At 36.9% G+C, this 14157-nt stretch overlaps 1 long non-coding RNA gene and 1 pseudogene across 2 annotated transcripts; one reads left to right on the forward strand and one right to left on the reverse strand.

Moving 5' to 3' along the window:
• The first annotated feature begins 370 nt into the window (after positions 1 to 370).
• LOC141429150 (uncharacterized) lies at positions 371 to 2143 on the forward strand (annotated as a pseudogene).
• Positions 2144 to 2152: 9 nt separating this feature from the next.
• On the reverse strand, positions 2153 to 5415 carry LOC141437161 (uncharacterized). 2 transcript variants are annotated; one of them, XR_012452368.1, is made up of 3 exons: positions 4856 to 5415; positions 4187 to 4755; positions 2153 to 3708 (listed from the first exon to the last, which is right to left on the reverse strand). It is a non-coding gene; the product is annotated as an uncharacterized lncRNA (long non-coding RNA). The 2 variants fall into 2 exon arrangements; XR_012452367.1 differs by having other exon boundaries at positions 2153 to 3145; positions 3548 to 4755.
• Between the last annotated feature and the right edge of the window lie 8742 nt (positions 5416 to 14157).

Raw genomic sequence — 14157 nt, forward strand, 5'->3', positions numbered from 1 at the left:
CGTGTGGTATACATTAGCACGCTTGCATGCACAGTAAAATGAATTCTTATGGTAATAGGATCTTGATTGGCTGACCTTCACAGTTCTCATTAATTATTTATTGAACATAATTGCTTATTTACTGCAAGAAAATACATCTGGTGTTTCGTGGCAATCGTTCCCTAGCTGTACAGTATCAATTTAAGAAAAAAAAAAGGCGGGAACCTTTGAGAGGGAAAGGCGCGAATTTCTAAAAGAAATATTTATAATTATTAATAATTCTGTATATATTGTATATTTTTAGGTGTAAATATCTGTACATACTTACGGATAAGTGTGTAAATATTACATAAGCTATAATGGGACGGGAGAAATCTAAAAAACGAAAAAAAAAGAAGGTGCTGAAGACAGAGGGTCCTCCGCCGAGGACTCCGATTATGAAAACGATGCAGATAAGTACAGGCCGTACAAGGTAACAAATTATTCTCGTAAATATCCAGAAAATTCACAGAGGCGAGACTTCGTTGTGTTCCTCACACACCAATGCGCCGACAAGCCGTTTTCGGATGGCGATAAAGTAAACTTGTCCCAGGCCATAAGAAAATACGCCATATCGGGAGTGCTACATCTGAGGCCTATGAATAAATATAAAGTGGCTATAACATTCGATTTGTCAAACAATGCCAACACGTTTTTAGGTCACAATAAATTCCTAGACGAATTGGGGCTTAACGCCTCAATCCCCGCAGCAGACACAGAAGTTACTGGAGTTGTAAAATCTGTCCCAGTTGGTTTATCGAATAAAAATATATTCGCAATGATCGGCAGCTCACGAAACGTCATCCAGGTGCGGCGATTCATGCGCAGGGTGAGGGCAGATGGGGCGAGGTCGCGTATATTCCCACGCAGACTGTCGCAGTAACGTTTGCCTCTACCCAGCTGCCTGAGTACGTGTACCTGGACTCATGGAGACACGAGGTGACGCAATATGTCCCTCCAGTTAAGCAATGCTTAAAGTGCCAACAGTTTGGACATATTGCTAAATTTTGCAAAAATAATGAGGTTTGTTCTATCTGTTCCGAAAATCACAATTATAAGGCCTGTGGCGCCGACAAACAAAATCCAGTTTGCGCCAACTGCAAGGGTAAACATATTGCAATTTCCGCGTCTTGTCCTATTAAAAAAAACAAAATAGAAGAAAACAAAATCAAATCCCGAACTGCAGCCTATGCCGATCTATTTAATGAAAAGTCTTTCCCCCAACTAGCTGCTAGGACAGCTGAAACCTACTTAGAGAATATGCTTAAATCTCAATCATTTTTAAATATGATCACGCAAGTGATCATAAAGCTAGTAGCTAATAAAAACGAATCGCCTATAAATACAGAAACAATACGTGCAGCGTTCCAAGGTACGATAAGAGGGAACGCTCAATCTAAAGCATAATGAACGCCCTCAAAATCGTACATTGGAACGCTCAGAGTATACTCCACAATAGGCACGAATTTACAAACTTTTTATATCAAGAATATATAGATATTGCGATCATTTGCGAAACCTGGTTAAAGCCTCATCTGAGGCTAAAGGTCCCTGGGTTTAACATAGAGCGCAATGATTGTGGTAACAAACATAATGGTGTATGTATTCTGATACATAATAGTATTGCATATAACAAAATTAACACATTTTTTGATGACTCTCTTCAAAATATTTGTATACAAATATCTGTTAATAGTAAACAAATTAGTATAGTAAGCTTTTATAGCCCTACAAATTGCAACCCAGTTTTTGAAAAAACAAAATTTGAAAATTTCATTAAATCTATACCCGAACCCATGATAATCGCAGGAGACTTTAATGCTCATCACACGTCTTGGGGTTGTTGTTCTACTTCATCACGTGGTCGTACTGTGTTAGATGTTGTTGATGATAATTTTCTGGTACTTTTAAATGATGGTACACCCACTACTGTGGGCTCTATGACTTGGCGTCCTAATGCGTTGGATCTAGCCATAGTTTCTCCATCGTTGGCTCCTCTTTGTACTTGGTCAGTCCACGACGATCCTCTGGGTAGTTATCATCTACCTGGAATAATCAATTTGGTTCTAAATAACAATGTAAATAATTTTGTAAATAATAACGTAAATGGAGTACATTTGCCCACTCACCCAATTTTAAAATGGTGAATTGGCAAATGTATGCCGAGAAGGTGGAGTGTAAGTTAAATAACTTTCAGTTCGACTCTTACACGCCTCTTGAGGCCTACAATTTGTTCACGAATATCCTAATGTGTGCTGTCACAGAGTCCATACCGAATCATAAAGGTCCCAGTCCCATGACAAATAGTCCTAATCGTTTTTATACTGTTAGAAAATCTAAGAAAAAATCTAATCTTCCATGGTGGAATGATAAATGTTCCACAGCTGTTCAAAACTCCAAACAGGCGTACATCAATTTTAAACAAAATTTTACTTTAGAAAATTACCTAGAATTTAAGAAACTCCAAGCTAAGAAAAAACTTGTTATTAAAACAGAAAGACAAAATTCTTGGGCTGATCTTTGCACTTCTTTTAATCGGTTTACTCCATTGTCAGTAATTTGGCGCTTCATGCGCAAATTCAATAAAACTTATGTTCCTCGACACTCTAATAGTAATCATGAATGGATTCTAGATTTCTTGCAAAAATATACTCCTGATAGTGTGGAAAATGTAAGTAGTTTGTCTCTTGAATCCCCTTCCAGCCCGCACAATGATTATATCATAAACTTATTTACCCTTGAAGAATTGAAATCTGCAATATATTCACGCAGGGATACTTCGTTTGGTTTAGATGGAATTCCATATATGATGTTCAAGAAACTGCCAGAGAGTTGTCTGATTATTTTACTAAATATTTACAATGCACTTTGGACAAAAAACGACATACCACCTGAATGGACAACTGATTGCATCATTCCTATATTAAAATCTGACAAACCTAGGTTTAATCCAGACTCTTATCGTCCTATAACATTGACATCATGCGCAGGAAAAGTCTTTGAACAATTACTTAAGCAGCGTCTTGAATATTATGTAGAACATAATGGATTGCTTCCAAACAATCAGTATGGTTTTCGTAGAGGTCGTTCAGCACGTGAAAGCATATCTTTGTTTCATTTAGATATACTGAAAAGCATCAAAAATAACAACAAACTTATTTCAGTGTTTTTTGATATTACTGGTGCTTTTAACAATGTAAATATTGATATTTTATGTACAGAACTGTTAAATATATGTATTCCACTTAAAGTTGTACAGTGGATTCAAAAATTTCTATCTTGTAGAAAAGTGTTTGTGAAGTATGATGGTGAATTGTTTGGTCCTCGACTATCTTCCATAGGAGTTTGTCAGGGTGGAATTTTATCCCCTCTGATCTTCATTCTGTATATACGTCGCTTAAATTTGGTAATGGGTCCTAATATCAAAAATTTACAATTTGCCGATGACCTTGTTGTATATTTATCTGGAAATAATTCTAACACAATAATAAATAACTTAAACTTAGCATTAACAAAACTCCATAATTACCTCTCTTATTTAAATCTCGCAGTTAATCCATCTAAGTCTAAAGTTGTCGTTTTTGGTCTAAAATCTAAAGCTACTTTGCCCTCTTTATTGTATAATAATACACCTCTGCCAATAGTCACAGATACCAAGTTTTTGGGTGTCATATTTTGTCACAATTTATCCTGGAAAAAATATGCTGAGCATTTAGAAGTCAAAGCCAATAAAGCTTTTAATATCCTTAAGTCATTGCGTGGTACAAAATGGGGGCTGACCCCAAAATATTACTTATGCTTTATAAATCTTTAGTTCGCAGTCATTTTGAATATGGGTTTATGTGTTTTGCTTCAGACCATAAAATTATAGAGAGTTTAGAAAAAATTCAAAATAAGTGCATGCGCGTTGTGACTGGAGCATTTAAAACCACTCCTATTGTTTCATTACAAGTAGAGTGTAATCTCCCTCCAGTAACAATAAGACTTGCATATTTGAAGGAAAGATTTATTGTAAAACTACATGCTGAATATGACAACCACCTTTTAAAAGAACTCTTGAATATTAATCTATTGCCTTTCCAAAAATCTTTTTATGTTTTGCAGGGCCTATCTGAATTTAGCAGTTTTTTAAATCAAATTAGTATACATAAAAGCAATAACCACTTACCTTGTTTCGATGGGCCTTATGAAAGTAAATTTAGTCCTATAAATGTTGTGATTGATAATGGTCTCTCCAGAAAGGAACAAGTATATGAGAAATTAGCTTCATGGAATGGTTTTAAATTCATTTATACAGATGGATCTAAGAATGAGTCTAGTGTATCTTCAGCTATATACAACTCCGAAAACAAAATGGGTCTTGGTTTCAAAATAGACAAACATGCTAGTATTTTCACAGCTGAGGCATTCGCTATTCTTTGTGCACTGAAGCACATATCAAGGCAAAAAGAGGCATGTAAATGGGTAATTGTCAGTGATAGTATGAGTGTATTAAAAGCTATAAAAAATAATAAAGTAAAATCTAATACAAATTATTTAATTTTCCTAATTAAAGATCTTTGGTCTGAGCTTCACTTAAAAAACAAATTTGTTATCGAATTCATGTGGACTCCTTCACATATAGGCGTATCTGGTAACGAAAATGTAGATTTCTTGGCTCAGTCAATTGCAAACTCTCCTCCATCTATTGATGTTAGTTTTGATGTCCTACTCCCATATACTGATGCTATTCCAATACTGAAACAAAGAATGTATGTTCAGTGGAAAAAACAATGGGATCATGTTGTGCAAGTAGAAAACAAGGGTTCTTGGTATGCTGCCTTAAATGTAAACTTACAATCTGTATCTTGGTTACGTAAAGGTAATATCTATCGTAATATAAGCTTTTACAGCACAATCTGTCGTCTTAGGTTAGGTCATTTTCGCCTCAACCATCATTTGCATCGTATGAAAATTATAAGTGATCCTCGTTGTGAATTGTGTCAGTCAAATGAGGATCAAACCATAGATCATATAGTCTATCATTGTTCGTCTTTCGGCATTCAGCGCCTTGTGCTGATGGACGAATTAATCCGCATTTACGGAGAACCACATCTGGTCCCGCTCTCTGTTCAAGAGCTGTTAAAGAATCATTCTACATATGAACCACTGTACAACTTCATTGTATCAACAGTAAAAGAAATATAATTTGTTTCATTAATGTACAAAGTTATAATATTGCTTCATTCTTTGTATATTCCTAATTTTCTATCGTTTCAGTGAGTGTAGGTTAGTTTAAGTAATTGGTAAATCAACTGACAGGCGTCAAATCAGAGCTGTCAGACTATTTCCTTACAGGGATTTTTAAAGGATCATCTATGTAGGTTACATAGAAGTTTTAAATAATTATCTTGTATTTTCTGGATATAACGATTATGGATCTGCCAACGGCAAAGCTAGTTCACAAACGGCTAATTCTTCAGTCCCCAGATGCCGCCGACCGAGCAAGAATTCTTGCTGTTTCGGAAAGGGAGTCAGGTCATTGGCTGCATGCCTTACCGTCTACAAACTTGGGCACTATGCTAGATCCAGCGCATTTGCGCATAGCTGTCTGCTTGCGCTTGGGGGCCAGAGTTTGTGAGCCCCACCGATGCCAGTGTGGTAAGGAAGTGGATCATCTAGGCCGCCACGGTTTGTCATGTGTAAGAAGTGCTGGCCGCTTATATCGACATGGTGCGCTAAATGACCTCATCCGTCGGGCCCTCACTACCGCATCAATTCCAGCAACTCTAGAGCCGTGCGGTTTGTTGAGGGACGACGGAAAAAGGCCGGATGGTGCCACCTTAGTGCCTTGGACTTTGGGACGAACTTTGGTGTGGGACGCGACGTGTGTCGACACTCTAGCCGCGTCTCACATCCAGAGCACCGCGCTCAGAGCTGGGGCGGCTGCTGAACAGCTCAGATAAACAAGCGCCGCAAATACTCAGCTTTAAGAGTCCGCAGCAAGTAGCGCTCAACTCCGCGTTGAGATCACGCGCTAACGCTTTAAAATGTTGTTGTTTCACCTAGAGTAAGACAGGGCGCTAGAAAGAAAGCAAGAGCGCGCTAGCGGAAGGCGGAGCTAGAGACATGTCACAGTAACAATATTGCAGTAAAATATCTTCATACAATGGTGAAATTATTGCAGTATCTAAGTAGAATATAACAGTAGAACATCTCCAGACCAAGATTATAATATATACAGCGCGGGAGGGCAGCTACCGGCTAGGATATTATTTGGCGTTCCAAAAACGTAAATGTACATTACACTACACATTACGCTGTAAAACTTTTTTACTGCCCATGGTGAGTACACAATTTTACGTCTTCACCTTGCCAGAAAGTGGGTTTTACCATACGCATAGCGGGCGGTAAAACTCACATTATGGCCAGGTGTGGCGTAATAGTACATTATGTCTTAAGGGCGGTTAATAAGAAATTACGAACGAGAGTATTAGAAGCTCAAAGTCAAAGACTGAGGACTAGGTCGATGTTCATAATTATAGTACCGCCCGTGCGACTTACAATGTTTTCATCACATTTGCGAGTAAAATTGTATATGTGTAAAAGAAAAATATTATTGTTACAAAAATTGCCGATACCGCTGGTGCAGTTCTTGGCAGCGCCAGCTACCAGCCGCCCTCCGCCTCCCGCAGCATGTGCCTGACATGCGTGCACGAGGTCCTCCTGCTAGTCGTGCAGAACCTGCGCGCGCAGCAGTATTAGTACGCGCAACAACTCATAACGCCAAAAAAAGGCCCTTAGGTTTTATTAAGGACTGCAACCAAGTTAGCCTGCAGCTTACGACACTGTTTACGAGCAAGTGTGATGAAATAGTATATTGTACAACAAAAGCATAAAACGAGCAATTTTACCCGAGACGTTCATATAGCCACCCGAGCCACGGCGAGGGTGGATAGAAACGTCGAGGGGAAATGGGCTCAATGCTAGAGTTTTACACTCTGCTTTTCACTTCGCTTGCGAAGAAATGAAATAGCAATAGTAAAAATAAATGTTCACTTATTTTGTACCTTTTATTTTCATGCTTTACTATATTAGTTTTATTGATTTATTTTCATCGATTTGATTGATTTTTAGGTGTAAAAAAATAAAAAAATATGTAGAAACTCTTTTTTGTGGTTTTCACACCTTGATTGCCTTGACCTTAGACGAAGATTCTACTTTATGCACTAGAGCATAAAAAGTTATTGTATGTTGCCTAGATGCAGCATGAACACGCACTTTACGAGCATGAGAAGTGAAATAGTCGATTGTACAACAAGAGCATAAAACGAGCCATTTTACGACGTTTACGATTTTAAGACGTTCGTTCCGGTACGGCGAGGGTGGATAGACACGTCGAGGGAAAAATGGGTTTAATGCTCGAGTTTTACACTGCTTTTTACTTCGATTAATTCGAGGAAATAGCAACAGTGGAAACAATGGTTCACTTACTATGTTTCTTTTATTTTTCATGAATTACTATATACATAATTCTATTTTTTATTTTATTGATATTTTGATTGATTTGGTTAATTTTTAGTTTTATATAAATAAATAAAAAAGTTAAAAACTTTCTGTTTGTGGCTGGTTGACACCTGATTAGCTTGGTCTTAGACAAAGATTTTATTTATGCACTAGAGCATAAAAAGTCATTTTATGTCGCTTAATCTCAGCATAAAACGAACTTTACGAGCATGAGAAGTGAAAAGTATAATATCTATAGACTACAACATCAACTTGATTGGACACATTGAAGATTGGGTGTATTGAATAAAATAAAAAAGTCATACAATATTGTGTTTTATTTTTTAATACATACAAGTATGAAAATTCGCTTATTTTTAAGAACTCTCTCGTATCGGTAACTTTCTAGGTAGACGCGGATCTATAATTTCAGGTAGTATGCATTCCATGTAAAATTTTCTCAATTTATTTAATATGCTCTCCCAGAATCCTGTATCCTTTTCGATTTTTTCGAATAATATGCCTTTTGGAGTCCCACCACGAAGATACAGTATCTTTTTTTTGTAATATTTAACTGACCTTGTACTTGATAAAAGTAGTTGTGATTTTGCTTCAGTTTTATTTTCTGAGGATCACTTTCGTCCAACACACAGAAAGTAATTTTTTTCTTTAAAATAGCTTCTGTTGGCGTCATATTTGCCGCCGAAGCTGGGCATTTGATCTCCACAATTGTTTCTTCGTCTATGACTCCGTCGGGACTCGCGCCTAAATACTGGTGTTCCTCGAGGATGTATAACCCACAAGGTGATACTTGCACTCCTAGTGCAGCTTCAGTCTCTTTTAAAGCGATGGGCTCATTCTCATTGCCGTATCTAGTAGCATCGCTACTTTTAAAATTGCTATATAAGAGTGTTTTTATAATATTTTTACACGACGTGGCAGCTCTTCTCTTACATATTTGACCAAACACTGACGCAGTAAGGCGTATTTTTCGTTGTTTGATCCATTCAGGGTTCGTTGCCTGCCCAACGGTATCTTTTTGGATATTTTCAAGTTCTATTTTACTTTTTGAAAAGTCTGCTAAGAGTGCTTGTTTTTCTTTTTTCGTAGTGCTCAACTTCCATATCTGGTTCTTTTTCGATATCACCGTAATGTTCATCGGGTCCTGCGATACGTTTTCTTCGTTTTGATTTTTTGTCTTGGCTTGATTTTCTTTTCGCCTTTTCTGCCTGCCTCTTCTCATACTTCTGCGTGTAAGTCCCCAGTTCTTCATTTTTTGTTAATACTTTACTCATGGTTGCTACAAGACTCCCGGTGTTTCTTTTTGTAGCAGCTGCGTAGCAACGGGACTCATAAGATCCACGAAGGGAGTAATTTATTCGTTTGCCTCCTATAAATTTTGCGATTAGTGCATTAAACTGCTCAACAATATTGTTTGTTTGCCCCATAAGGAGACTTTCGGCATTGTTTAAAATAGGACTTATAGCGGTGTATATGTCATACCACAAGCCACAATCTTTCATTTGGCCTATGAAGTTTTCTTCGCCTGGTTTCGGGCCATTACAAAAATATGTTTTGCAGTTGGCATGCTCACCAAAAACGTGGCAAGGCCCGTTTCGTAGGTCTTTTTTTAATTCATTTACTTTCTCAGTAAAAGTTTTCCCTTCCATTTTCGAAGAAAAGTCTATTGCTCCTTTAATTGCCTTTCGTAGTCGCAATATGTTATCATTTAGGCATTTCCTCATGATAATAGGGACAGGTCCTTGTTTATTTTCAGTTTTTTTTGTCAAATTTCTCAATTTAGTGCAATAATTCGTAATAAATGATTACTGCATTCTATTTTGTGTATAGCAGTGGAGTGGCCATATGGCAATGCTTCGTTTAAAGCACTCATGACACTGCTATCGCCATCACCAATAAGTTTGGTGTATTTCAAGCCATGCATATTTATGCTGCATTTAAAACCTTCTACTACACCGTCGGCTTCCATTGCTGTGGAGCTACCAGACCAGTTTTTAAAACATTTATGTTTCTTGACCTCAATCTTTTTATTACTTGCAACAGCGCATACAGAGCAATAAGAATTCCGTATTCCTAAAAAGAGAACCTTTTTAGTTTCATACCCAATAATGCACGCTACCCCGGATAATGAATTATAATTGCTGGTACGATATGATCTTTTTCCCCACGATGCGTCCGCTACTACTGTGATGTAGGGAACGCCATCAGCGTCTACGTTTCCTTTTTCAATTGCCATTTGTTTTTTTCGAGTCCTGCCTCAAACATGCTCTTCAAAGAGATATCTTTTAAAACATCCCCAAGCAACAAATTCTCTTTCCCAAATGTTTTCTCCGCTATACATGGCATATCTAAATGAGCGCAAAGCTCATCTAATTGGGAAAAGCCACTACCCGAACATACGACTGCTTGAACAACATTTTTATTAATTTTAGACTCTAGTTTTTCATTATTAAATGCTTCTTTTTTGCCACACATTTTGCATTTGAAAAGAAAAGTTGACTGGAATCCGATTCTCGACTCCTTCACAAAATCCATATCTTTAAAGCTGCAATTAAATGGACTATGATCCACAGCCTTCATTTGTTCAAATAAATATTGAACATTGAAAATTCGTCGACCTGTCATTTTACGTACGACTTCCTCATTGCTATCATGATCAAGTTCAATTTGTAATGATGGTGTCGAGGACGGAGTACTCGGACTCAAATTTCTGAAAGGAAAAAAAAAGTTACGTTATATTTATACCATGCAAGGTTAAATCAGAGTATACGGTGAAATAAAAATATTTGATACTGCATTATGAGGCGTACACTACTACAGAAAACTTCTAACGCCGGTGACGCTATGCAAAAATACGTTTCGATTTTCGGTGCCATATTGTGCGCGCGACTACATTTTTAATACAAGCTTTTTGCTGACTGTACTTGCATTTTCATCCAAACTACTTTTCCGTACCAAATGTGGAAGAAGTGGGTCAAATTCAACTCGCAAGATTTTACCTGCACATACATTCATAGGTACATACATTGCAACTATTGCAAGGTAAAAGCTTGTAAAAATAATAATAAAAACACCAACCTGCTAAAATTTTGAAATTGAGGCGGAGGATCGGTATTGTTATCACTATCAGACTGCTCACTGGCATGCTCTCCGGTGCCAAGCGTACTGCACATGTAAAAAATACATACATAGTGAAATGACGTCAGTCGCCATTAGTCAAAGTAATAACAGAGACTACCAGAGGTAATACTTCGTTCGTAATACCTTACTTATCGCCCTTAATGAACAATGGGATATTATAGTGCTATGACCTGTATAAGTGAAATAACAGAAGTGCGGTGTACATCGATCAAGATAATAAACTGAAATCATCTTTAATAGCCGTGTCAATATAGGTACGAGTAGGTACTAGTCTCAGTGCAGTTGCAGTCAAGAGCGAAAATAAAACTACAAGTGAAAAACGTAAGTAGCTGTGAAATAAGTTTTTGGTAAAAAAAAAAATCTGTTCAAGCTTTTTTTTTTGCTGACTGTACTTTTTGTCGACTTTACTAGCATTGTTACCTATTAAACTACATCATACGAAATTTCAAGTCGATGCCATTAACCGTTGAAGAATTCCGTCCTGCGGAGACGATCCTGGCCGGACTACCAGGATGTCAGCTACCAGATTATTGTATTGTCACGCAATTCACATAAGTATACCAAATTTCAAGTCAATTCGACCACTGAAACTGAGTCAAATTCAACTCGCAGGATTTGAGCCTCACATACATACATACGAGTACATAGGTACATACATTGCAAGTTAAATAAAAGATTGTAAACTAGTAAAAATAATAATAAAAACACTAACCTGCTTAAATTTAGAGGTTGAGGTGGAGGATCGGTATTGTTATCACTATCAGACTGCTCACTGGCATGCTCTCCGGTGCCAAGCGTACTGCACATGTGAAAAATACATACATGGTGAAATGACGTCAGTCGCCATTAGTCAAAGTAATAACAGAGACTACCAGAGGTAATACTTCGTTCGTAATACCTTACTTACCGCCCTAATACACAATGTGCTATTACAGTGCTATGACCTGTATAAGTGAAATAACAAGTTTGTGTGGTGTACCTACGTCGTACAAAAATAATAAATAAAGGTACGAGTACGAAAATTCATTTTTAATACAAGCTTTTTTGCTGACTGTACTTTTTGTCGACTTTACTAGCATTGTACCCAAACTACATTTATTTTGTACCTATACCAAAAACAAGTCGATAACATTGTAACAGTTGAAGAGTTCCGTCCTTCGGAGACGATTCTGGCCGGACTACCAGGATGTCAGCTACCAGATTATTGTATTGTCACGCAATTTACATAATTATGCAAAATTTCAAGTCAATCCGACTGCTAGAAGTTGGTCGAATGCAAGATTTGATTACAGACAAATATCGGGACAGGTGAAACTAAATAAAAGCTTGTAATAGAGGACAAGGAAGAAAAATCTTACGCTACTGTCCTAGTTATAACTTACCTATTAGGATTAATGTTTTCTTTTTTATGACGAGCCGGTCCTTTTTTTTTCCTACGAGCCGATAACCATAATCTTGTCTTCGATGATCTTTTCACTTCTGGAAACAAGAACATTAATAATTATTTTTTATGGGAGCGCCATAGTTCGCATAGGTACTCTTTTCTCTTTTCTAGTAAAACCATAATTATTTTTTGTCCAAATCATCGTTTGTCAGTATGCGAGCCGATATATGGACCCATTTTTTATAAGTACTTGGTAATATTGACTAAAATGCATCTAGGTAGGTACTTACCCTGTTTATCCATTTTTGTAACATAAAAATGCAAAGTCCATATAAGAAAGCCAAGGTCGTCGAACAGTATGTGCACACACACCACCAGTATCACCAAGAAATATCAAATCCGTTATCAGTCCAAGTCGTAAGTAGTTAGATCGCGTTTATGATACGAAGAGAATTCACCAAAATAATATTACGTAACTCTCGCGCACAGCTGACGAGTCACTACTAACGAGCGACGCACGCACACGCAGGGCCAGCGTAAACCAAGGACAAAGGGCGGCGCGTACCGCCCTCCCCCGTACCGTTCCCCCGCGCTAGAGTGATTCGCTGCAGATTCGCATAAAAAATGTATAGTTTTTTTACTGATTTTCGTAGTTTCGTTCTCATTTGAAAACCACAAAATCATTTCGGAAAAATGCTTTTTCTTATGAAACTACATAGTTTAGTCGATGCCGGAAATAGGTTTTGACTTCAATCTGAACTATATTTTGGCCGTAGTATTTAACCGAACTGCACAGGGTTTTTGGCTCTTAAAATGCAAAACTTGTACTCGTTCTATTTTCTTTGTAATACCATTTCAAGAGTCATAAACTAATTTCAGGCCTAGATATGCCTTATCTCATTGTATTTACAAAAAATCATGATGATGCTACTTGTTATTTTAAAATAAGGACGTAACTACGATTTGTATGGAGAATCAAGCTTGCTGCGGACTCTTAACAAACTATCATGAGTTTGCGGCGCTTGCTTTCGAGACAATGGGTCCATGGTCGGAAGACACAAAAAAAATTATCAAGGACTTATCTACTCGTCTGGTTTTGGCCTCAGGTGACCCCAGGGCTGGCACTTACCTCTCGCAAAGATTAGGAATAACAGTTCAGAGAGGTAATGCTGCCAGTGTCTTGGGGTCAATGCCTGGGGCAGAAAATTTGGATGACGTTTTTATTTTGTAACATAGTTTAGTTTATAAATAGTTTTAGTCTTGGATGTTAGATAGTATTTCTTGCTTTTCCTAAGTATAACGTTTAATTGTCAAATCTGGAAAATAAAATTTAAGTATTTTTCTGGATTGAATATTTATACACCGGTGACTATAACTGAAGAAGTTTTATTGGATGTGACAAAATAGAAACAAACACTGAAGAAGTTTAACTGGATAAGACAATATAGAAAGAATACTAAGAAGTTTAATGATATGACAACATTGAAAAATACTGAAGAAGTTTATTGGATATGACACACGTTGGGAAAGAAAAAAATTTGAAAGAAATTTTATTAAATTGACTGGAAATAATATATAGAAGTTGAAATAAATAATAAGTATTAACTGATGACGAGGGCGATATGGTCCCTGACTTTAAGCCTGTCCGAACGAACGAATTAAAAAAAAAAAACAAAAGTATAATTTAAGCCAGTCAAAAAAATTAAAATGTCAATGTCACTTGTCACTATAGAAATATCTTTTAAAAGTTTTTAAAGTTTGATCATTGACGAAAGTATTGCTAATTGAGATCAAATATTGCACTGGTGTATTCGTTTCAGCACGAAAAAAAAAATAAATTTATTCAGACTCTTCTACAGCGCAAATAACTCTTTAGTTTCATATTTGTTGAAACTTGAAACGTCTTGCGTAGAGGTTTCAGGATTGCCCGGATATTCCCGTGTTGCAAAAATTAATTGAAAATGGGCTTTTAGACGAATTTAAAGCCGTGAAACTTACGTATTTGGCGCCTGTTTTAACGTAAGTTATTCATTATTAAAATACATATATGTTTGGATTTAAAAGAATTACTACCCGACGAGTGCGGAATAATCACTGGAATTTCTACT

The sequence above is a fragment of the Choristoneura fumiferana genome, chromosome Z (genome assembly GCF_025370935.1).
Source record: "Choristoneura fumiferana chromosome Z, NRCan_CFum_1, whole genome shotgun sequence".
Taxonomy (NCBI): Eukaryota; Metazoa; Arthropoda; class Insecta; order Lepidoptera; family Tortricidae; genus Choristoneura; species Choristoneura fumiferana.